Raw genomic sequence first — 25,253 nt, forward strand, 5'->3', positions numbered from 1 at the left:
AGTGCTGCTCAACAGATACCATTATGAAATATCACAATGAATATTAATGGAAGAGGCTTATGCTGTGTTACTCTTAATATCTTGACACACAGAAAGATTTCAGTATGGTAATTTGTTTGGAATATAATTAAAAGAACCTATCGCAAAATGAAAACGCAAAACCCCTGCAGAAATGAATCTGTGCCCTTGATTTTTAGAAATAGTCTATAAACTTGAAAAACTTCAAAGAATTTGGAGATGTTTGGAAATCTCATCTCATATTATTTGAAAACATAAAATTTTCAGAAATAGCATGCAGTGGAATAGAGGCCTGTTCAAGGCATTTTCAAGAATCAGTTGCTTTATGAAAAAACATCGTTTTTCAAGAACTCAATTTTTAATAAAAACAAAATTTGGAGAGAAAAATAAGGCAAGGCACGTATTGACAGTTTCTGTTTTCAACAAAAATTTGTATTATTTTTTGCTGAGGTCTGAGAAAAATTTTGATTTTTAAAAATTAATCAAAAATTAATTGGAGCTATTAAAAGCTAGTTTACAATAAAGGTTGGCAGTACAGAATATCTGTGTATGAAGCTATCAGTTGTACTCCGATTTGAACGTGATTTTCTTCGTCAAAATCTTTATGCTGTATGGCCCCCTAAACAGCAAGATCTGTTCACAACATCAGGACAAAGTCTAGAACCAGTTCACCTGTATATGTATGTACTTGTTACCTTGAGGTATTACGAATGTTTCGGTAGAATACTTCACTGAGATGGCTTAGACTGTCCACACTTAAATGCACACAAATACTATCCAGTTTAAGGTTCTCACTTGGTTTCCCAAAACCTGAAGATGGTTTATGCATTTCTGTTCAACAGGGCTCTGGCACCTCATTCACATAAGGCACAAAGAGAGATGACATTCTTTAATAACTTACATGAGCAAAATAAACAGGGAGAACATTTAATTCCATAGGACCACAAGGCACCCCACAGATGTAACTCATCTACACCCACGAGCCAGCCAGAGACTTATTCTACTCTCCCAAGGGGATACGGCCACTCGCAGGCTGTTCTGTTCGTTCCAGCCCCCGCGCTCAGAGTAACATAACACCACTAAAAATACAGATCCAAGAAACACGGCACGCCACAGTCCTTAAGAAACATAACAAAAAATACTTTAAAATCACGACTAGCAGTTAGACAACACGCTTAGTTTGATGATAAGGGTTATATTTGTTATCATGGTGCCCAGGAGCCCCAGCCATCAACCAGGGCTACCATCGCACCAGAACTGTACAACATGCAAAAGGCACCCTTTTGGCACCGCTTCTTCTGCGGTGCTTCAGCCCCCAAACAAGGCTCCAAAGCTGTAAAAATTGAGCAGGGAGCAGGAGAGGCACAGAGCCAGGGGCTGCTGCCAGCTGGCCAAGGTGGAGGCCATGGCTCCCGGAAAGAATCCGCCTGCGCTGGACCGCCTGCCCTGTGCGGGCACCAACGAGAGGTCGCCCACCAGCCACTGGCTTCCCTACAGGAAGGGTGGGAAGAACAGATGCTAGCAGGAATACTTCAATTCTGCAAACTGGAGCCTGGCTCCCCCTTCCAGGTTTTAGTTTTGGATCTTACTGCACACTTCGTGACAATACACTGCCGCTTCTTCCTCCAGCAATAGGTGTGCTAGAGGTATCCTTTAGCCATACCAGCCACAGGGGAGGATGGGCTTCCAGCCCAGTGCTACCTCCTGCTTGACTGTTCAGCGTAAAGTTCCCATGACCTGGTTTGACAGAAAAGGAAGTAATCCATTTCAGTCGAAACAGTTTGTCCCAAAGAAAAAAAAGTGTGTCTTCTAAGATCCACGGTAGGGTTTCCAGTCTGTGGAAACCAGAGTCACCTTCTGCAAACACTTCTAAGAGCCTCAAAAGGGGGAGAGAAAATTTGTCCAAAATGGAAGAACTAACCAGCAGGATTTAGCACAGCTGGTTCCAGTGCCAGTTCATGCACTACCTCCCACCTTGCAGGACGTACCAGGGAGCTTTAAAAGGCTCAGGTTCTCCAGCAATCCCAAACTAGCCATCCCAAACCTACAATACCACCAGGTGGCATAGGGAGGAACAAGGTTGCTGGGGGGCTACTTTCTGTGGTGGTTAGCCCTGGCGCTGCCATGCTTCCCTAGTGCCCTCAACCACAGACCAGCAATACAGCTGGAGACTGAGCCCTTCCAGCATCACTTCGCTTCTTCAGGTCATATTGTTGGAGATGGCAGAGGCCTCCAGCCTCCTAAGATAATACAGCTGATGAAGGGTTTTAGGCAGGAGCCAGCTGGAGTAATGCATGAGCACAGCCCTGCAGAGCTAAGCTCCCTTTGTTTGGTTCTTGTTTTCAGGACTCCTGACCAGTTCCAGGGGCTGTACTAACAGACAATGTAGGGAATTTAGGTTTTAATTTACTGAGAATCTACCCGCCCCCAGCAATAGATGCCCTGGTACTAATACAAAAACAAGTTTATGCAAATCAAAATATTGTGGTTTTAATCACTTGATCCAATCTATTTACGAGCTGGGTTTATTATTTTCTGCTAATTGTGAGGCTGTGGATCCATCTGACTTTCCTAGGCAGAACTGCCAGTTAAAGCACTCTTTCCTGCCTCCACCTGCCTGCCACACAGCTCTGAGTCCTCTGCTGCTGCCCATGTGGTGCTCACACGGTGACTGGCGCAGCCACACAGGGAAGCAGACTAGGGAACTGATCCAAGAGTCGGGGAGGAGAAGGAAGAATCTACACAGAAAAGGGGTTTTTGTTTTCGTCTTCATCAGTTCACCATCTGATTCACTGTGCACCTGCACAAATATTTATGCTGCCACAGCATAAGGGTGGGAGTAACACGAAGCAGGGAACAGAGAGGCTTAAGTAGTCCTGACAGCATAAAACCACAGGATGGAAACAGGGATTGTCCATCTTTCTCACACACCAGAATGTTCATACTGGGCATTATGGTACAGCTCACTCAGTATTAATGGGATTGTGTATTCCTGACCTGGAGAAGTGAATGAGGAAAACCATAAAAGATCCTGCCCCATACTAGAGACAGCCACCACAGTGCAGTGAAGGCCCTTTGCTTCCATGTCACCCTACCTTTCCTGATGCCCATCAATCCTGGGTTAGTGGCATGGTCAGCACCACCTCCAGGACACGAGTTCTCTCTTCCTTAGGAAGACAGTGAGAAGTGGCACAGATGGGATGCAGCGTACCTACACATCTTCCCCTCTGTGGTTTCTGCTGGCACTGGGGATGGGGCAAGGCACCACAGTCAAAGCCTTGTATTGCTGGCACCAAAGCTTCCACAGTTCCACATACTCCAGCTTATTTTCTAAAAATCATGGCACCAGCCCATGGCACAACGGCCGATACCACACGTCAGCAAGTTCAGTATTAAATCAAGTGAGGTTGGTAAGGGGTATTCAGTTCAACTGGACTTAGACAAAAAAATGCACAGGAACATGTGTCTGAACACATTATCTATGTTACATAAATATAAAAACTCAGAAAAATAACTTCTCGTATACACTTGTCAACATCAGAAGAATATTCTATAGAAGGAAAAGTGTTCCTGGAAAACCAGGCTGGTGCACTGTTCTGAGGTGTATGAAAATGCTCTTTGTCCTTTGGGGAAACTGGAAGGTGCCTGGAGACCCTGAGAAAAGTGTCACAGAGTGATGCTGGCTGAGCTGAGCCCAAAGGCAGGTCCTGGCCCTCCCACACAGCCTCCCAGTGCTCCTTTCATTGATGTAGAGACCAAGCAGTCATGGACAGTGGTATCAACTGTAACTAAAATCAGCTGAAAATGAACCTTAACAAGAAAACAAACAAACAAACAAACAAAACCAGCCACACAATAGAAAACTAAAAACATCCCCAAAAAAACAAAAGCTTTTTCTCAATGCAGTGATCAAATCCTGCTGCCCAGTGGGGAAAGAGGGGGTAGGGTGTAAATTGGGATACAATTACCTCATATTTAAATTATTCTATTTAAAGCACCATTTTTTTTGAACGCTTTATTTGTATGATTTATGTAAATAGTTTAATGCACCAGAAGAAGATAACTGCATTCTAACCATAAGCATAGCATAGCAAAACTGTAAGCATCATCTCAATTCCTTGCAGATACTCAAGTACAGCTTTCACAGTGGGGACAGGACACCACTGCCAGGCACACTTCACTGCAATGACACCTGCAGCAGTACAAGTGGCAGTGCTTGCTGGCTCCTGGTAGATCCAAGCCTGCTGCATTCTGAAGCTGGGTGCTCCCCAAGGCAGGTGCAGCCTCACACCTCGGCCAGACACCACGGCTTGAGCTGGAGCTGCCCTGCCCACTCTGCAGCCCCAACCACCTCACATGTGCTGGCAACTTTTCTCCCATCACTGACAACAAACTGAGAGCTTATGAATTCAAACAGGTAGTCTTCCAAGACTGCATATTAAAACTATCAATGTCTGCCAACTGCAGTGCCTTTCTAGAGTGGGGCATTGGTGTCACATTCACTTGTCTAAGAAAAGTGGCAGTAACTTCTAGTCGTCAAAACTTCTAAGCCCTTAATTTATCAAGATTAAAGTCTATTACCAAAAACCCAAGAGATTAAGGTTGAATTATATATAAAAAGAGACTTCAACATTTTAAAACATATTCTGACATGTTATGCTTTTAGCAATAATTACATTATAAGACGTGTTTGACACTTATTTTTTAGCGTTCAAAAATATTTCAGTTGCTAGCTCTTTGCCATCTGTTTTCCATCATTATTTCATTAAAATAGTTTTCATGTCTCTTAGAGTAGAAGTGCAAGATTGCTTTCTGGGTGACTAGATTATCATCTCCCTTACTTAAACAGCATCATTCCAGCCTTTTTTTTTTCCTCATTTATCTTTTAAAAGAGGCATATGCACCTCCTCCCAACTCCACCCAGCAAGGGCTAACAAAGCAAGCTAGTTAAAATCAGCCAAATACATCCCCTTCTCTCCACCTGTCAAGAACACTTCTCCAAAGTCTCTGAGGAAACTAAATCAAGTATCTCATAAGCTGCAAAAAGCATGGGGAATTTTCCTCCCTGAAAGAGAAAACTCACACTTGAAACACCTTGGATGAAAACCAAGGTCCGGTGTACAATATGTAGCTTACACCACACAAAACACCATTCCCAGGCAAAATACCAGAGCTTGACATCTTACACTGCTGTGAGCACCCGTGCAGGGGTGAAGTCGCCCACATACAAGGAAGAGGTGGTTTCTGAGCAGTTATCAGGAGCGAGTGCAATAATTCTTACCTGGAAAATGCTGTTTGCAGCTGCTCACCGATTTGTCAGCGCACACGCTGCTCTCGCCTCATGATTTATGATGCTCTTTCCAGCACTGAGACTTCTATTACTGTCCTCATTTATTGCCTGCAGCTGTCATTCTCACCAACAATTCTACAGTTGTTTGTAGGTGAGGTATCAAAGGTATTTAGTGTGCACCTAGAGACGTAATTTTAATCAAACCTACTCACAGGCAGTATTTAAATGTTAGAACAACTGCACAGAGTGCAGCAATTAATGTGAACTTGACCAACCAAAATTATGACAGCCAGAAACATTTACTCATAAATGCCTCAAAAGGATGGATGTCCAACAGGCCTGTGAACACCTGCTGATTTGTAAATGAAGATAAAAATAGTACCCATAGATCACAAAGCCTTCAAACAGGTATTTGAATGCATAATAAATATTAAAACAAATTCAGTGATTTCATTTTCTATGGCCAAAATGTTGATAATGCAGTAAATGCAGCTACATCTTTCTCACCACATATTTTTCACAGCCAGCTATTTTCCCCTTAGACTAGTCAGGTTTTCCAGCATCTCCTCAAAAGCTGCTCAGTCTGCCCAGTTTAGAATTACCACAGTGGAAGGGGAAGCAGACTTTACACCCAAAAATTCCACTTTTAAAGATCTCAGCATGTTTTCTGACATTAAAGTTTTGCACATCAGAAGTTCTGACCCACTGAAGCCCTTACTTAACATTTTTGGGGAGCCACAAGTTTCTCAACGATCTGAAAAGGCAGCAAGCAGTGTTAGTAAGTGTGACTACCACTCTGCTTTGAGAAAGGGTGGCAAACAGCCTCCACAGGTGAATTGGACCTACCACCACCTAACATGGTGTGAAAGTACAACAGAAAGTAAAGTTAGTCCTGGAGCTAAGCCTAATAGTACTTTCATGTGTACTCTAAAGCTCCAGCTCCATAAGTGAACCAATTATAACAGTATCTCTTTTCATTTAGTGAGTTCCTAGCACTCGAGATCCAGGATGAACACTAAACAAGGTCCAAAAGACAGATTTTGCAGAGTGCCAGTTTATTATTATTTAAAATTATTCTGTAGGCCTGGATTCTGGTGGCTGAATATTTTAAGGCTGGCAATCTTAAATTAGTCTCATCAGTACTCTAAGCACCAAAATACACTTTCTGTATTGGAAGCTCTTTTATTCAAGACTATCCACACTGCACAGCTTGAAAATGGCACTCAAGGCAAAAACAACAATTGTGAATTTACAACCACGAGGTAGCCTGAAGGTCATCACTTTCACAGTCAAGCCTGATTTATAGCTGAACAGATAGCGTCAAAATATAAACTACAAATTAAACACAAAACTCTGCAAGTGGAAAAAATGCCGATTTTACTCTGTTGTGATAAAATACCAAAGAACCTCGAGTGTTTGTAAGTTGTTAATACTTGCAATATATACAGATATTGATTGATCCTTTCAGCTCTCCATGTTCCAGTCCCTTCAGCAGAGATGATGGAGTCACATTGAGAGAAGTGTGCAGTCACTAACTGTGAGTGCACATCAGACCATTAGCTGGTGTGCAACAGCCTGCTTTCAGGCTAAGAAACAAGATCTCCTTTTAAATAAAACACTAACTGGAACACATTTCAGAGTTTAGGAATAAATGACCTTGAAACTATTCTGAAAATTCATTTTAGTTATTTAAATCCACAATATACCATTTGTCTTCCCATAACATTTATTAGGAAAATAGGTCTGAGTTGTCATATATACTTGCATCCACCATGCAAAAGCTGACCTCATCTATATTTTTAAACTTTTCACTTTTTTATTTCAGCTTTTACTCTACTCCTTGACCCCCTTCCTATATTTAATTGCAGAATGTGTGTATTTGGGTGGACATAACATATGTATAGAGAGTACATGCAGTATATGCATTACATATGTTAAAGCTGATCACTGAGAAAGCATTTTAAATTTAACTAAGTCACTCCAGTCCTCTGCTGTGAAAGGTCCACCCAAATGGAAAAATTGCATCCACCTACCTGCCACTCACCTGATGTAACTGCAATGAATAGCTGTCTCTGAAAGTCAGAGTCAGAGGACCCTTACTGTTAAAAGCATCCCTGGGGTTCCTCATTCCAGTTACTCAGAAATTGGGCAAACAATAACAAACAAAAGACCCCAAACAAAACCAAACAAATCATCCCTCACAATCACCACACACAAAACCCCCCATACAACCAAAAACTAAATTTAAACTTCCTCCATGAATCATTATCCCCATTTTCTTAATACTGGACAAGTTTTACTGGCAATGGGGAAGAGAGGAAGTGGAAGTTGGTTTTTTCCCCCCAAACTTAACACAGCTGACAAGTCTTTTAAACTGTAATTGTTCTTAGATTCAAACACAGATACACATCCTACCCTTAGATCATGTCTTTAGGATCTGATCACTCAAGCATCTATGTATGGCTCTTCATCGACAAACCACCTGACTCCTCTACTTGTGCAACTTGCATTACTCACAAGAAATCCTTGGCAGAGGCAGACCAACATATGTTAATTACTGGGTTACATTATAATAGGTCTGACATCTTGTTTCTCATCCAGGGTTTTAAAATAAATGGAAACAACAGTCTCTTTGGACATAAAAGTACGTATTTTTGCATCTCTGGCTAAAAATACTCTATGTTAAAAACACAAATAGATCAACTGCCAGAGAATTCCTGCCTCTTCAATGTTCCTTTTGGGGGTTTTGGTCTTATTAAACAATGAAGACAGGCAAAGAGAGGTTGGTGTATGTGCATTCACCTTTCACTTCCTACCAACTGCACTGGGTGGAACAGTGAAAATGGAAGCTTGACTCCCCAATCTTTTGTTTCTTCTATAAACAGTTTTTCAGGTAAAGTTGGCTGCCAGATTCACAACAATATAAAGTATAAATTCATGAACACTGAGGGGCATGACTAGAAGAAATATATACTTGAAAATATATTTTTATTTTTCATGTGATGGGAGATATGTACCGTTTCTTCATTTTATGATTTAATATGCTGAGATATTGCTAGGACAAGATGCTGGCAACATTACAAGTATTTTTTATTTACATTTCTCTTTACTGAGAAAGAGGCACTGGGGGCAATAGCTGCAATTTCAGAAAAAGGACTAAGACTCCACACTGACATGCTGTTTCCTTTTGGATGACCAAATTCAAATGTTTTAAATCTGAATTTCAAATCACATGATGCCATAAAACTGCTAGAAACATTTGAAGTTCTGTTGAAATTTTCAAAACGCTAATATTCTAAAATTAGGCACTGGTACAAGACTTTCTTTCACCAAAGGTTTTCCAAAAAGTTCATGCATTGAATAAATAATTTATACATGCATTTAGGATGCAAAAGCTTTTAGAATACACCGAAAATGCTGTCTCAGAGGTTTTGGTGGGTTTTTTTAAGTGATTAAACAAATCTATCACGCACCTGTGACCAGAAACCTACTGGGCATCAATCCTTTGCTCTTTTCTTACCCAAGTCTCACTGCACTGGGTGCTGCACGGAGGCGGCGCTGGTCCCTGCTCCAAAGGCAGAGTGCCAGCCAAGAAGCTCCAGCCAGGAGTAGACAGATGGTGACCAATAAGGAAACTATCACACTGTCTTAGTCACCATGGCAGAGCCTGGGTGCCGCACAATAGCAGCCCAACTACCATCTACTTTATTCCTCTTTTCAGCTTGTTAATATGTTTACCTGCATATGCCTAGTGCTCTCAACTATGGGCAAACAGACCAGAGCTGTATTTGGTGTACCAGTGCAGTGTCCCATAGGCCTCGCAAGGGCCCATCACAACCAAGAGCAGAGCTGAAGGCAGGTATCCAAAGGTTACTAAATACTGCCTTAAACGCAGCATATCAACCACCATGCTGTGGGAGCAGCTATTCTCTAGGTTAGCTAAGAGGAAACATGCCAAACTCTTAAAAACAGACGTTCAAAGTACCACTTAGTTAACAAAAGAAACTTCAACAGATGAATCCTAAATGTAACTTATTTTTTTGTATTTATTTAGACACAAAACAACCTTGCGTAAGGATAAGACAAGTAGCACAGTCCTGAATTTAAGGTGCCTATCTGCTTCCCCTCAACCAGTTCTTCAAAGATGGGCTTTGAATCCTCCAGCAGCAGCTGCCACCTCCTCCTCCTCCTCTTCCCTGCAGATCCTACACCTCTCAGGTGCTTCTCAATGGACTACTTTACACAGAACAATCTGCCATGAATACAGGTAGAATAAAAATGATTGCAAGTATTTTCAGAACCCATCTTAATCAAAAAGGCTCTGAACCACTAACCATCCACAGCACTGCCCTCTGCAAAGCCTCTGCAGAAAGAACCACTGCTTTGCCCAAGCCTGTGCAGCACAAAGCACCATCTGTGCCTCAGGGGGCCTTTCCACTCTCCCAACCTGCACAGCTCCAGCCAGTGCCACTGGTAGTGGAGTCCAGCAGCTCTGCACTCCCTGATGCACAGACTTCGAGGACAGGGCAATTTCATGTGAGTTTTAAAATGTTTATCTTATGTCCTGTTACTCATTCCTTCTGAAGTACAATCTCTGAATGGCCATCCCTTTATGTGCAATTTGTACCCGAGGATCACTAGGAATGCAATGACTGGTCTCCAAAGCAAGCGTTTATAATGCTTTGACAAGCCTAAGTATGGCATCTTTCATGTCTAAACTGTACCTTTGCTAAAAACTAGGATTAAGTACTTGTTATTAACTAACATTTCAAAGGTTCCCCGGATTCATTTTGCATTCTGTCTCTTGCTGGTCACCAACAGCTGCTGTTTCACTTGTCCTTTGGTAAAGAATAACAAGGCCAACTGAAACAGTGACTCCCGAGTTACACATAAACAAGGAGGTGCCCGCTGCAAAGGTGGGACTTTGTTTAGTGGAGTTTGTTTGAAGTCCTTCTGGGTGTCCACCTTCCCACACAGCTCCTGTCCCCCTGCTACTTCAGAGCCCAGAGCAGCAGGATCACAGAGCCTCCCCAGTTTCTCCTTCCTTCCAGTCCCTCAAAGCAGCTAAGGTTGGGGAGTGAAAGCCAGTGCTGAGCAAGCCCTTCCTCTCCGAGGGCTCCCCACAGCCACATGAATTGCTGTGGCAGAAGTAGGTTCAGAGCCAGTGACACAGCCTGAGTAAAGCTGAGGGCAGATGACTGGGAAAGGACACACCACCCACACACTTATATGCCCAGAAATCTGCAGGAAGAGGATGTGAGCCCAAGTGTTTCAGCTTGCAAGGCTAATTTAACCAAGTCTGAGATGGCTCCGCTAGTGACCCAAAATAACTTCTCCTTACATAATACTGTTATGATTTTAATGTGCGAGATGTCAGAGTTTTACAGTGCCAAAAGCCAAAGCTATGCATCCATCTGGAAAGCTATTGGGCTTCCATCTCTAATGGTATCAAACTCCAGCTGGACTGCAATGGAATACGTTTTAAAACAGTGATGTAAATTTTTGGATTAATATCACACTTGTGAGGACAAGGAAAGACTCAAGTACAGTTCCTGAAACAAACTTCTTTTAGAAGGACTGATAGTTGCTCTAAGTCTCACCCAGTGAGACATATCAGAGTGGGTATCTCAAAAGCAAGAAAGAAGGAACTTGTGAACAGGGTGAAGTTGAACACTAGTTTGCAGAAAAACAGCCTTGATAATGCAACACACATTGAGTTCACCTTTTCAGTCACAGAACTGCTATCTACATTCACCCATATGTGCCCACTGCAACTCAGCATCTTGATGTTCTGTGGAACAGAAAAGTAAGGTTTCATGGTTTTGTAAAACACCTAAAGGAAAGCAAAGCGAGCATGCAGATAGTCAGGATCCCAAGAGCATGTACAGGGTGACAGTTCACTGGCCTAGAGTCCTTTCAGAACAAGCATTCCAGTTTTAAAAATGTTTAATCAAATGTAAAGAGCATCAACCTGTGCTAAGTGGCAAAGAGAAGAAAAGCTTTATTTGAGAAGGCTTAGGGAAAGCCTTGGGTTCCTGTAAGGGAGACCAACATAAGCTGTATACCAGCTGTAAACAAGTTAACTTCTGTGATCCTACTGCTGGGAAAAGGGTTATAAGCATTAAACAAACAAAGAATTTACAAGGACACCAAGAGAATGGAAACTGCCTGACAACCACATCGTTCTTCTTTCCCCCTGCAAACCTGCAGCATAATAAACCCTTCTCTCTTTCGTGTATGGATAGATATATAAACAAACTGGTCTTCTGAGAATACAGTGTCAACAAAGACTCTAACATTGGATTTTAGAACTTTTTTCCTGTCTTTTTTTTTTTTTTTGGAGGGGGTGAGGTAGCAGGACAGGGGGAAATAATCAAATTGGTTTTCCATTCACCTATGAATATATTACAGTTTAAAATTAAAAAGTGACAGAGCTTGTTGTCAAAATACTCTAGCTGTAGGAACATGTATTTTGAGCAAAAGCATTGTATAAGAAATTTTCATGACTGTAAGGGTTTTTTTGTCGTGTACAATAGCCAAAATCTTAGAGAGATGTGCAATACTAAGGAAAACTAAGGTTTATGTGAAAGTAATAACATGTAAGGTATTTCTGATTTCCACACCATCTATGGGGGGATCCCACCAGCTAGCTGCATGAACAGAAGTGCTGCTCAAAGTGGGCACAGAGGCAGCAGGACAGCAAGTCTCTCTCATTTTCTCAAGAAAGTGGCTGTAGCTGCAGAGGCAGGGGTCCTGCAACTGAAAGCTCGAGCCTTTCCTCCCTATGTCTCAAGTCTCTTGTGGTGAGATTTTTCCCCCATGTGTCACTCTTACACCTCTAAAATCACCAAAAGCAGATTGTAACCTTAAAGCTAGAAGATGCCATCTACCAGGTGGCTGTTGGACAATCATGCCAACAGGGGAAGGGTCCGAATTTCAGTGATACACAAAAGCAAAGTTATAAAAGCACTGTACAAGGTTATGATGATTTGTGCCTTTGGTGAGGAGGAAATCCCCCTTGTCAGCGTCAGACCAATTTCCAGTGAAGTCCAATTTCAAACCTTTTCAAGCACCAGCTACCCAGCAGTGTCAGCCTCGGTACTGCCCTGCACTTCCCCACCCCACCCCACCCCCCCCGAACCCACAGTGCCCTTATTTACACAGTAAGTCTGTATTCAATTAGTTCAACTGTTTTTGGAATGGGTGTTCAAAAACAAGAGGGGAAGAGAAACCTGCACTGCAGAATTTACTGATGGAGATACAGAGGTGTATATTTCACAGCAGCCTAAAGGACTCCACTGTTCTCAGAGGAATGTAGCCGAGGAACAAGCAGATACTCATCAAGGGAACTGTTTTTGCTACTAAATGGCCAATTGAAGCCCCTACTATTCTGTCATATATCTATGTCACTGCAGTCCCAATAAATAATGCCTTCTGATTAGTTATGAGACTATCTAGAAATCTCTGAGAGACAGATACCATTCACTTTGCCAGCCAGTCAGTCATTGGAGCCCTGAAGTCTCAAAGGAACAGAAAACTAGATAAATCCAAAAGATAACACAAACTTGTTGTCAAGGTATTGCTTTTTCTCTTACTCCTCAAACATATGTTTTTACCTAATCAGCAAAGATGGCAAATGGTATTTCACAGCGCAAAGAGCTGCAAACAAGGCAGAGTTTCCCCACATTTGTGCATTAGATCAACCAGTCAGTATTCACTAGTTAATGCTATCCAGACCAAGCTGACTACTAAACTAAGTCACTACTGAGAGTTGGGAACATGAGAAAAAGTAAGATTTGAAGAAAACCAAATAAAGACAACAAACAATTTCCATACTGGTTTCGTATGATGTTATCAGATGCACCAATTCTGTGGCTTTCATTCTCATGCTATCTTTGACAACACATATGTATTATCTCTGTGTTAGAGTTGTTCCCCTTTCCGAAGTCAGACCCACAGCACTGCTGCTTTTGCCCAGAAAAAAAAAAAAAAAAAAAAAAAAGGCTTCAGCAAACACAGTCCCTCTGTGCTTGCAGCCAATACTGACTACCAAGAAACCAGAATATGACTCTATAGGGAGAGGATAACACAACTGGCTATGGATCGGGCAGCCGGAGGATCTCCTAGGTAAGTTTCACAGGACTGAAGAAGGATATGTTAGCATGAAGACATGAGTTTTATAAATCAGGTCTCCAGCATCCACTGACATATAAATATTAAGCCAAGAAAAACAAACAATGAATAAGAAACTTCATATAGCCAAACAATGAGCAGTAGAGGTAATACAAATCCACACTTTTATGAAATTTCCACAGGTTTGTAGCACTGTGCATATTAATGGATTTTAAGCAATTTCATTTCCTCCCTCCCCCTGTCCAGTGTTGAGCCAAGAGCCTTCCCGCTTCACTTAGGGAATCAAGTCAAAGCTGGTCTGTAGAGTCAAAACAAACTGGATTACCAACTAAGGGATCTGCTTCCCACATTTATCTTAATGGAATGTTAATATGATAGCTTGTATGTGACTACCTCAATATTAATACACTAGACAAAATACAAACCAGCTTGATCTATTGAATTATCTGTCCAAAGGACAATAGACACTTCTCAAGCTTAGATTTTTCAGTAGATCCTAAACTTTATTTTAAAAAGCATCAACCATCACCTGCTGGAAGGATTGTTTGGCTGTTCCAGGATTCAATACAGGAGTACAAATTACTTCCTATGTCTTCTGCTACAGATCTAAAAAGTATAAGCAACTGAAGGAAATTATAGATAACCCAGAACAAGTGATCATCTATGCGAGCCTTCAGAAGGGCAAGTTCTTTTAAGAATGAGTCATCCCCTGTGGAGTAACTTAATTTCTATTGACACTTACAGGCAAAATTAGATTGAAAGTGATTTTGTCTGTCTAACAATTTTGTTTTTTCTACTAGATACCTAGTACCCATAGAAATCTGTCCTGCTCCACTAAAGGGAAGGACAGAGGCACTGTACCGAAGCCAGCAAATATCATCTTTGCAGCCAATGTAGACCTCAGTGCATCTTAAACTATTAGAACCAAAAATAACATGTAACAAGTGTAAGACCATCTACTACTCTCATAATACACTACTGCCTCCAGCAGTCTAGCTGTGAAGATCCTTTACAGCCATTACCTGGACATTTCACTTGCAGCCTATATTCCCTTTAAAATATTCTAACATTAGCCAAGCTGAATGCTAATAATCATATGAAACCCAATGGAAATAAGGAAATTGAAAATTGCTACATTAGAATTTTCTGTTTCTACAATAAGAAGGAGGAAGGGGAAAAAACAATATGGCAAAACAACCTCTTGTTTTTAAGCCAAAGACACCATTTTAAAGCAGAAATTACTTCTAATACCACTGACAGCCTCAACTTGGCTGACAGCAGGAAAACTTACATACATTTTGAGTGAAGACATGAACTGAGTGAAAGAAAGTGTACAGTATCTGAGCAGGAGGTATATCTGTCGTGGTCTGTATTGATGTGTTGTTTACTGTGCTCTTCCATAAAACAGACCTAACTGGATAAAGAGGGCTTGTGCTTCTTGTCCCACAACAAGCAGTTGACGAGAACAAGCACAACCCAACTCTACACTCTTCAGCAATATTCTCACCGCTTTGCTGTAATACAGGATAGGATTTCACAAAAATTGGTCTAACTAGGAGTGAACAAATCAGCCAATTGCATAGTGGTCAAATTTGTTACCACAGGCATTAACTGCAGTCCTACTTATTTATGAGAAACAGGCTTCCCAGGTAAAGCCCTAACAATCCAAGCTCACTCCTCCTGCAGCATTCGATCACCCACGTTGTTAGAGCAGCAAGGCAGACACCATGAGTTCCTGTCCAGCCACCACCTCCATTTCTCATAATCATATTATCTTCTGTGTGACACTGGAAAAAGGCTGTATTCTGAAACCTATCAACAACATCGTGGAAGGCAAAAGGAATTCCAGCTCCTTTTCCTTTCTCAGATCTACTTTTCTTCCTTTTCAGGAGAGAAACCAGGCTTTCCAAGCTGCTAGTACACACATCAAGTTGCTAAAAACCAGCCAACACTCTCACCAACTATAGTGATCAGTGATGTAACTGCCATCCATGACGGTCTGGGGTGTTGTTTTTGGTTGGTTTGTTTGTTTTTTTTCCTCCAACAGAAAACCTTTGGAGCCCATAAAAGTAGAAGAGATGTAGGGCAAAGGCCAAGCAACTTCCAAGAAAAGTTATGAATGGAACTATGCTACAAAGCCTCCTTTCCTTTCCACTCCTTGTACCTGCTGGTGATCAGGAAAAAATCTTTCAAATGTTGTAGAAACTGATCCATTATCTTTTGTGGGTTTCTTAAAATATTCTAAAACCAGAACTGAATGCCATACTAAGATTGCAGTTTTATTTCATCTCAGAGAGCACAAAACACTCTCTGTACATATACACAGCAACTCACTTCTTTCCTGAAACAAAGTTTTCATTGATCCTTTGCCACAGACTCAATTATTGTTTCTAATCATGATCAACGTTTATTTAAGGTATTGTGGACTGTAAACAATGTAAACAATAAAAGCATCTGTCCATGTTGACATGAATGTCATTGGCAGGTTAGATACCTACACCAACTGCTCCCAAGAGGTTCTTTTTAAATTCGGAAAGCCCAAAGTAAATTTAAATTACAATTTACAGAATAATCTTTAAATCAGCCACCTTTTGAGGTAGTGTTATCTTGAATAGATAAAAATCAGAATCTGTCAATTCAATCCCAGGAAATTCTTCATCGTTTTAAAACATAATCCTAAAGACACTTTTTTTTTTAAAAGTTTCTTTCTTTTTTTAATGCAGTGGATTCGGTAAAATTCCTGGTCCTGCTTGCATCCATGGGAAAAAATAATCCTCCTCTTGTAATGTGGCAGTTATAGATACATACGTAAAAAGAGCAGAAATCAAGACATTTTAAGACAACATTTAAAAAGATAAAAAGAAAAAAGGCCCTTGACTATGGGATACTTAGAGGATTTCAAGTCATGTTTTCCATAGCCTCACTGTAAAAATAAGCGACCTTTTCTTTCTCCTCCTCCCCACCCCAAACTACGAGGAAAACAGTCACCAAATGCACTCAGCTAGCCTCAAAGTCACACGTGCTCCATTGCAGATCTTGCTTTCAATGTCTCTTTTGTTTGATGGCTGGTGTTTCAACATCCTCAACTTGGAACAGAAAAAGGTCAGAGCAAGTCTTCTGGCATTCACAGACCTGCACCAGGCCCCGCCAAGAGAAGATTGATGCCATAGTACATTTCCCCCAGTCAAGAGAAGCGGAGCTCTGAATCTGAGACCAACTATGTTTGTCAGAGGGATCCTTCTCCCAAAGGTGTTTAGCTTTGCTGTATTCCTCTGTGAAACTTTTCTGCTGGTGCTGGTAACACTTTTGAGTTACCCCTGTGCCACGTTACTGCTTCAGTATCACAACCTGAACAGGTTACCACCAGTAAGATGTTTTATCTCTATTCCAGTACAGAACTTTTGTTTTTTTCTTCCCCTCCTGTTCTTGCTTCACCTCTTGGTTACCCCCGGTGCCCTCACGCCTGACTGCTGCCCTGGCTCCCCTGCCTGGGGAGGAGAGGCTGCACCATTAACCTTCCAATGTGCAAGGCCAAGGTCCGTTCCACAGATAGAGAAGCTGTTGCTAAAGATTCCTTAAAACCTCTGGCACTTCAAGGCAATTGGAACTACTCAACCAGACCTGGGAGCCAAAGCTTCACCACAGCATTAATGGGCTTTTGCCCTTTTAAATTTTATAAGCCTGTCTCCTTTCTGATGCGCACAGTTTTATTCAGAGCCCTAAATGGCCATTTCATATTTAAAAGAAAGCTTGCATAGGTAGCACCCTAAAACTACCCCAGGTCATTCATCTCCCCAGCACTCCTACTGTCTCTTAGGAAACCTTTGATAGAGCATTTGTTCAGGCTGCCAAGTTAAATCCTCTTCTCTCGTGTCAATGCATTGAAAAAAGCAGCCAGAACACCAGCTTCACTCAGGCCTGCTGAAGTAAATGGAGAAAACCAATTCCTCTGGCACTACAGAGCCATTAAGCCGTTTGCAGATTATTAACTGAAGCACAAAAACACACACGGCGCACGATCGGACGACAGCGCATAGCTGTGCCTTAAGTTCGCTTCGGTCTCGATAAACTGACGATACGGCCGCGATTTGCACCAGCCCGTGCAGCTGCCGGGGCTGGTGAGCGGGACCCCGGCGATCCCAGACAAAAGCGGCTTGGCCGCGGTGCGGGGTCACGCTGCCACCGCCGGGCAGGTTCCACCTTTAGCACAGACAGGGGCTGCACTTGGAGGGGCACCCCCGAGGCGCCGCCCCGTGTCCCTCATCGCAGCCTCCGAGGCGGCACCGAAATTAAACTTTACACGTGCAAAACAAAGTTTACAGTCTAAAACCCCGATTATAGTAACAACTTCCTCCCCCCGTCTCAGGCTGCCGTACTCCTTCCCCGCTACCGCGCCAGCCCAGAGTGCTATCCTGAGCGGCGGGGCGGGGGGGGGGGCAAGAGCGTGGCTGGATGGCTCCTATTTTTATGTTTACATTCCTGAAGTGTCTTTTAACTGGCTGCCATTCCCCCTCTCCCCGCGAGCAGCTCCGCCGGCCGCCCCTGGAAGCGGCTCCCCCGCTCCCCTCGCACAAAGGCGGGCGAGAGGCGGCCGGGTCGGGTCGGGTCGGGCCGGGCACCCCCAGCCCTCTGCCCCCGCGCCCCCTCCCCTCCGCCCGGCAGCTTCCTGGACAGATGCACCGGGGGGAGGGAGGGAGGGAGACAGAGAGAGCGAGAGGGAGGGGGGCTGCTCCTTCCTCCTGCCTGGTGAGAGAGGCCCCGGTCCCAACTGGCTCTCAAAACCCAGACACAAGGAATTTGCACCCAGGCAAGCTTCCCGGAGCCCGGAGAACAGACGAAAGCCTCCCCACGCGTCTCCCCAGCCCCGCACGGGCGGCCGGGCACGCACACACAGCCGGCCGGGCGCGCACGCCCCGAGCCGCAGCCCCGGCCCCGCCGCGGGGCTCCAGCCCGCCCCGACGGCGCTCGCCCCGGCCGGGGGCAGCCGCCGCCCCGGCCCCCGCAGCCCCCTTTGTGCTTGCGGCGGCTCCGACGCCCGCCCGCCTCACGCCGCGGCCGCTCCAAGTTCGCTCCGGGCCGGGTCCCCCCGCGACCCCGCGGCCGGCCCGGGAAGGGCACTGCCCGGGTAGAGCCGCTTCCCCGCCGCCGGGCCCGGCTCCGCGGCTCCCCGCCCGCCCTCGCCCCGCGCCCTCGGTGGGGACAGCCTGCCCCTTTAAGAAGTCTCCGCACATTTTCTCCCCTTGCAGAATAAATATGTATTATTTTTTTTTCCCTCCCTGTACACCTATTTCCCCAGCGTGGCCGCTCCATTGTTTCTGCTCCGCCGAGACGCAACCCCTGCCCGGCCGCGAACGGGGAGGTGCGAGCAGGGAGCGCAAATAGACGCGAAACTTACCTACGGATTGCAAGGCAGCCTTGCAGCAGCAAAATAATAAGGAAGAAGGCAGGCAAAATCCTCTCTCCCCAACTGATTTGCAGCTCTACTTGGGTATTTTTAAATATATAATTTTGTTTATTCCCTTCCTTTCTTCCTTCTCCCCCCGCTTTCTTTTTTCTTCCTTCCCCCCCCCTTTTTTTTTCCCCTTGCCCACAGACAGTGAAAAGGAGCTCAATGTTAGTGGGTGAGTAAGTGAATCAACTAGCAGAGAGCACAGCAAGTTGAAGTGTCAAATTACATTGGCTATTCTATTACCAAAGGGCCATGCTTTGTGGCTGCTGGCAAAATCTGTCCCAGATTCCTATCTGAAAGGGAGCTGCCTCCTACAGGGATGTTCTTCCCTTCGCCCTCTCCCTTTCCGTCTCCCCCCGCATCACACACACACACACACACTCCCCAAATCACACAAAGTTAAAAATCTTAGATGCGAGTTAAAATACAAATATTGTCTTACAGTGTATTTTAAGGCGGGGATTCTCGTTTTAGTCTTCCTGAATACCAGGCACTTGGAAACCCTTCCACTCTGGAAACTGAAAGCTGGAGAGTATCTACACTCCCTTCGGTGTTTTTGTATTGTTAAATAGGGGAAAACCACCTTGGACCCAACTCACACTCTCTCAAGCATGAGGTGCCTCTGTCTCTGTCGTCTTCACGAGAGAATTTTTACGGGCATGGAAGGAACTACCGGGCGGGCAGGGGGATTACACGGGAACGCCGAAAGATCCCGCTGCTCCGTCTACTGCGCTGTAGACATCCCACCACCACCCCCTCCATTTATTGCCACCACCACCGCCACCCTCAGGGCCGCTGTTATTTTCAGAGCCCGGAGCTCCCGCCACCCAGGTAGGAGCGGGGTTCTCCCGGGGGTCCCCGCTCCGCCGGGGAAGCCGGGTAGGCGGCGGTGCCTGGCGGGGCGGGCCGGGGAGGCGGCCCCGCCGGACGGGGGGCGGTCAGGGGCCGGGGCCCCCCCGCCGCCCGGAGCGCGGCCCCCGGCGCTAACAATAGGGCGTGTTTTTCTGCTGTTTTTTCTTCTCCTGTGCTCCTCAGGAAATCCAGCCCGATTTCCAGGGAGAAAATAAGAAGGAACCGTCCCTGTCTGACAAGCACCAATCTGCTAAAAAACATCTCCCTCGACTTCTCTTCCCCTTGATAAAACACTTCCAGGACAATCAATATTTTATGATGAGTTGTTAATAAGCCTAATATATTCATCCGTGCTCCAACGGGGCTTGTTAGATTATGCAATTAAGATAAGCAATTTAAACAGCACTGTGTAGCTCCTCGCTGGTCACATTCGTCTTGTTGTTGGAGGAGGAGAACGATCGGGACTGTAAAGGGATGTCGGATCGCCTGGGGAGGGGGGAGGATTGCCTTTTTTTTTTCCTCCTCTTTTTTTTTTTTTTTTTTTTCGTGCAGCCGGAACCGAGCGCTACCGGGGCTCTCCCCGCCCGTAACCCCGCGGGGCTACCCCGCTCCGCCGCCCATGGACGCGCTGCTTTGCGCGGGGCCGGCGGCTGCGGGGCTGCACCGCCCGCCCACCCTCCGAGGGCAGTGCCCCCGGGGTGGCCCCCGCCCCGCTCATTTACGCCTCCCTGGCTTCCCCAGAAGAAAAAAGAAACCCTCTTCCTGCCGCTCTCCCTGTGCCTCCAGCCGCCCCCCGCTCGCCTCGGGGCGCCGGGGGGGCCGTGCGGACGCTGCGCGGAGGCAGAGCGGCGGCCGCCCCTCCCCGGCCCCGCCGCGGCTGCGGGTGGGGGAAGCTCCGGGCGGGCGGCGCGGCCCCCTCCCGGCCCCGGGCAGCCGGCGGCGCGGCACGTCCCGCCGCTCCGGCGCGGCTCCGGCTCCGCGTTTTGCGAGCGGCCGCGGTGTCAGCCGGGGAGCGCCGAATAACAAAGGCAAGTTTGAGAGCAGCCGCCGCCGCACAGGCTGCGGTGACGTCAGGGAACAATGCCGCTGCCAACCCTCCCGCCCGCCTCCCCTTAAAGGCGCACCGGGCGCTGCCGGGGGCCCCGCCGCCGGACAAGGGGATAGAGACAGGGGAGGGGGCGCCTGTGCTGGGCCCGCACCCGCCCGCGGGTCCCTCTGGCACTGCCCGCCCGCACGGGGAGCGGAGCCGATGCTCCGCGTCACGGCTCCTTCCCTCCCGCGGCCTCCGCCGCCCTGATCGCTGCCCTCAGCTGCCCGGAAGACGCGGCGGCCGCTCGGGCGGGAGCGCTCGGGCCGGGCCGGGCCCCCCGTCCCCGCGGCTGTGCGGGGCAGGGCGGGCCGGCGGCGCGGCCTAAGAGCCCGCTCCCCTGTCCGCACGGCGAGCCCTGTTATCCGTCAAAGGAGTGTTTTGCCAAAGGTCCGGGCCCTAAGAGGCCCAGGGGGCCAGGACCTGAGCGCTTCCAACGCGTTCGGCCCCTGCTCCAGCGGTGACCCCTCGCCTCTCCCTTGCGCCCTCCTGCCAGAGCCACACCAACCCCCGTGATTGCAACCTGCAGTCCACTGACTTCAACAGCACATCCTGTCTAGTCAGTGAAGCCCATTTCACTCCTGCACAGCATTTGATGTCCATTATTAAAAGAGGCACAGAATAAAACCAGCCTTTTAGGTAACCAACAATGGCACTGTAGCAATATACTCATCTCCTGATAATCATACAGGTGTCAGAGTATCATACCTTAATAGTAAATTAATTTGCAATTAATATATTTTTAAGGCATCACCTTGGTAAGGTGTCAAAACTTTTGTCTTGGACACAGGCAAAGTCAAACAGTAGGTTTGATTGCTAGAACCTTCTTGCAGAAATAGAGGAATAAAAAATTAAACCTATCTTTGCGCAGAACAGCAGTTACAAAGTCATAGCCTGTCCACTGTATTTAAGCATAATTTCCACTGATACCATCCAGGCAGAAAGCAGATTGGTAAAAACACATTTACTTTTTCAAAATTTTTGTAGGTTTTTTGCAGACTACATTCCACATCTGCACATCATGCAGGATTTACCAGCTACATCACCCTGCCTTCTTTCAGAAACCGAGTCACCTGATCCGTACAGTACATGGCTAGGAAAATAAAGGTCTTGCAGGAAATAAGTGTGGTGATTTAGCAGATGCCATTGTGCCCTCTGAACCTGCCTCTTCTAAATCGGGGTTTGCCACACACTGTTCAGAGGCACCCAAGGGGTTGGAGGTGATACCAGTTCACAGGGGATGCGCAAATGCAGCCTTTGGCACTTGCAGCCATTCAAGCTCAGACAGCATTGCAGTGACAGCATGTGTTAACTGGTGTCATGGCCAGATCCCAACTGCTACACCTGCCCACACAGAGCACTTCACCTTCTCAGTCCCTGGAGACATTCCCCATTTCCTGCATTAGTCACCCACAAGGTTTTGGCCCAAAAGTGGTTGCAGCAGTCAGTTTATCTAGTGTATTTACCAGTTTGTTTGTAAATTAAGTTCCCTGAAGATTAGGAGGGCCTTAGTTTTCTCTGATCTGTGCTGATATGATTCAGGAATTTAGAAAGGTGCCACTAATGCATGTTGATGTACTTTTTTTCAGCCAAAGGCTGGACTAATTCACTACAAAGAACTTTTATAGCTGCTCTAATTCACTGCCAATTGCCTGCTGTGGCATAAAGGGTGGACTGGCCACTTGGACTGAAAAAAAGAGCTAGGAGTTTACATGTATGGCAGGACTGGCTTAGGGTATTCAATTTTGTCCCAAGAACAACCTTCCAAACAAAGCCCTCAATTAGGCCGATCAGCCTAATTTTCCAACGCCATTGCAATGTCAGAGCAAAGTAAAAACAGTATTTACAAAACGACCAAGGATTGGGCCCTTTTTGTTTGTTCTAAGAGACCAGGCTGCTCTTTGTGCTCTTGACAATTCTGAGATGAAGAGTTCTTGGAACAGCTTTACAACAGAGGCTGCACAAGGTTCAGTGCCTGATCTCGAATCCTGGCTTAACAGTGTTCTGCTGCTGCAGTAGCAAAGCTGTCAGCAAGCAGGCAGACAGACAGTTATCCACATTATTCCACGCTCTGTGGTGGGCCTGTCCACAAGGGATTAGACCAAATCTGCTAACCTCATTTCTGTTATATAACCTAAGACAGATCTGAACTCTTTTCTCCAGAGGATTGTATGTTAAACCAGAATATCACCTCCCCCTAACCCTCTTCAGCTGTAGCTCAAATTAGGTTTTGCTGCTATCATAACTCATACTGTACCATAATGAAAATGGAATTGATTGAGATGGCATGTAGACATTGTGTCTAGACATACCCAGGTTACTTCTACACTAGCTTTATCAGGTAACTGCTATCAGTGCAGCTTTTGCAGCGTAGGATTTAGTGCAGACCATGGAGGCCAAAGGGAGGGAGCAAGTGCTTAGATCGCAAGTCCACACTGAGCTGTTGGGTTCTACAGCCATTAGTAACTAAGCTGCCTAGTTTAAGGGCTAATTCAAGTAAACCCAATATGGTCTGCAGATGTACAATATGCACAAAAGATTGCCTGTGATCACTGCTGACTTCATAGCGGGGTCTGACATCAGTATTGCTTTCTGGTAGCTGTTTGCTGCAGTCACACCCGTGGCGCCACACCACCTGATGCTCCCCAGGTACACACATTTAAGAATCTTTTGAGCCCTCATGGAACTATTCATCCATCAACACAAATCTCTGATGTGCCCTTCTGTCATAACTCACAGGCTTAGCTCAAGCAAATGCTTACTCAGATCAATAGCTGTGCTGAAGTTTAGCTAATACTACCTCAAAATAGGGGAGAACAAGTCTTTTTCTGACATAACAACAGCGAAGGATGCCAGGAATAATACTACTGGATACACTTAAATTACACCTGTGTGAAAATGAGATTAAGTTTCAGTGAGGCAGCAGCCAGGCTATATATATATTACATTGCACACAGTGACAAATTGATACAGTTTATTGAGGACTATGTCCGTTTTTATCCTTTCCTTAATAGTATGGGAAAGAAAACAAGGTTTATTTGGATTCTTAAAGTAAGAATGAAATTGCTATGCAAAGACATTAAGGAAATTTGCAGTTATGCAACTGGAGTCCTAGAGGAAAAAATAAACAATTTTACTGAGAAAAACAAATGGAAAACAATTACAAGACATGAAGAGGGAAGTAGCTGGAGGTTTGGGCTTTTTCTTTTTTCTCTCCCCTTTTCCTTTTGAGGTCTGAAAACATCTGCATGTTGTCTTAAACTTCATGCTTCTTTGGTCCTCCTCAACCTATACTGCCTGAGTCACATAGTCATTTGTGACTAAAATGAGGGACTGGATTCCTCCAAAGGAGCTTCCATGTGACAGACGAGACAAGGAGCATCATCGAGACATTCTTTAGTCACTAAGGATACACATCTTGTCTTTTCTGGGAATTTACAGTGACAAATCCTTTTTACAGTGATTCTTTCTGAACCAAGCTGCTACTTCTGCAAATTGTTTTCTGTACTCAAAAGTCCAAAACTCTTCTTTGGGGTGCCACAGTAAGGCTACATAGACACTCAACAAGCCTCTAGTCTTGCAAACACAAGACCCAAGTAACTCTGAATGTTGAGTAACTTTGCACCCATGCCTCAGTTGTGCATGGGGTATCTGCTGAGAAGGATCAAAGCTATAGCTTACAGCATTGTCCTCAGCTTTCACGTGCACACTATCCTGGATTAAACAAGGTGATTTGAGTACTTTGACAAAGAGAATAAAACCTTTTAAACTTATGTAAGAAGATATCACTGAAATCCAGGATGTATGCCTTCAAGAGTCAAGGATACAGCTTAAAAACCAAAAATGAGCTGAAAGGATAGGAAGAGAAAGCATGCCACGTATAAACGTAACTATGCAAGCTGAGGAAACGCAACATTGTAAACATGCTATTTATATAGCTCCAAAAGGATACTTTGATGGGGGCATAAACATTAGGTACTGCAGAGTGCAGAATCTTGTCTTTTAATATAAAGACTGCCCTGTTAGAGACAAATTCAAGTCCAAATTCAAGAACCGAGCACATCTCAGCTTTGAGAAATCTCAGATCCAAATTTGGTCTGGGATGATGTCACTTGACTCATGCAAACCTTGCCCATAAAGCAAATAATTTCTAGGCATTGCAACTGAGATTGGTAAATAGGGACTGCAGTCACTTCTGTTGTTATTAAATGCTATTCAAGCTACACTGTTACAATTTCAGGAGGAAAAGTGAAAAAGAAAACAAAACTTTATCCAAGTTTAAACTCAGGGAACATATTGAGGCAGACTATAATTAGCAAAGCTGGAAGATGGTCGGAGTGAAAGGTGCAACACCATCCTCTTACAAAAAAAAAATACCCAAGGATTTTGAGTGACCACAGACATCAGGACCTCATTTTTAATCC

General features: G+C 45.0%; 1 protein-coding gene across 7 annotated transcripts in view; it reads right to left on the minus strand.

Moving 5' to 3' along the window:
• ZMIZ1 (zinc finger MIZ-type containing 1) overlaps positions 1–19,081 on the minus strand; it is a 347,839-nt gene extending 328,758 nt beyond the window's left edge. For 5 of the 7 annotated variants that reach the window (XM_064662567.1, XM_064662568.1, XM_064662570.1 and 2 more), the window contains exon 1: positions 18,837–19,081. The gene's annotated coding sequence lies outside the window, so the exon portion shown is untranslated. The remainder of the gene's footprint in view (positions 1–18,836) is intronic. The other 2 variants (XM_064662575.1, XM_064662569.1) reach the window with 1 other exon arrangement.
• Between the last annotated feature and the right edge of the window lie 6,172 nt (positions 19,082–25,253).

This window comes from Pseudopipra pipra, chromosome 8 (assembly GCF_036250125.1).
Source record: "Pseudopipra pipra isolate bDixPip1 chromosome 8, bDixPip1.hap1, whole genome shotgun sequence".
Lineage (NCBI taxonomy): Eukaryota > Metazoa > Chordata > Aves > Passeriformes > Pipridae > Pseudopipra > Pseudopipra pipra.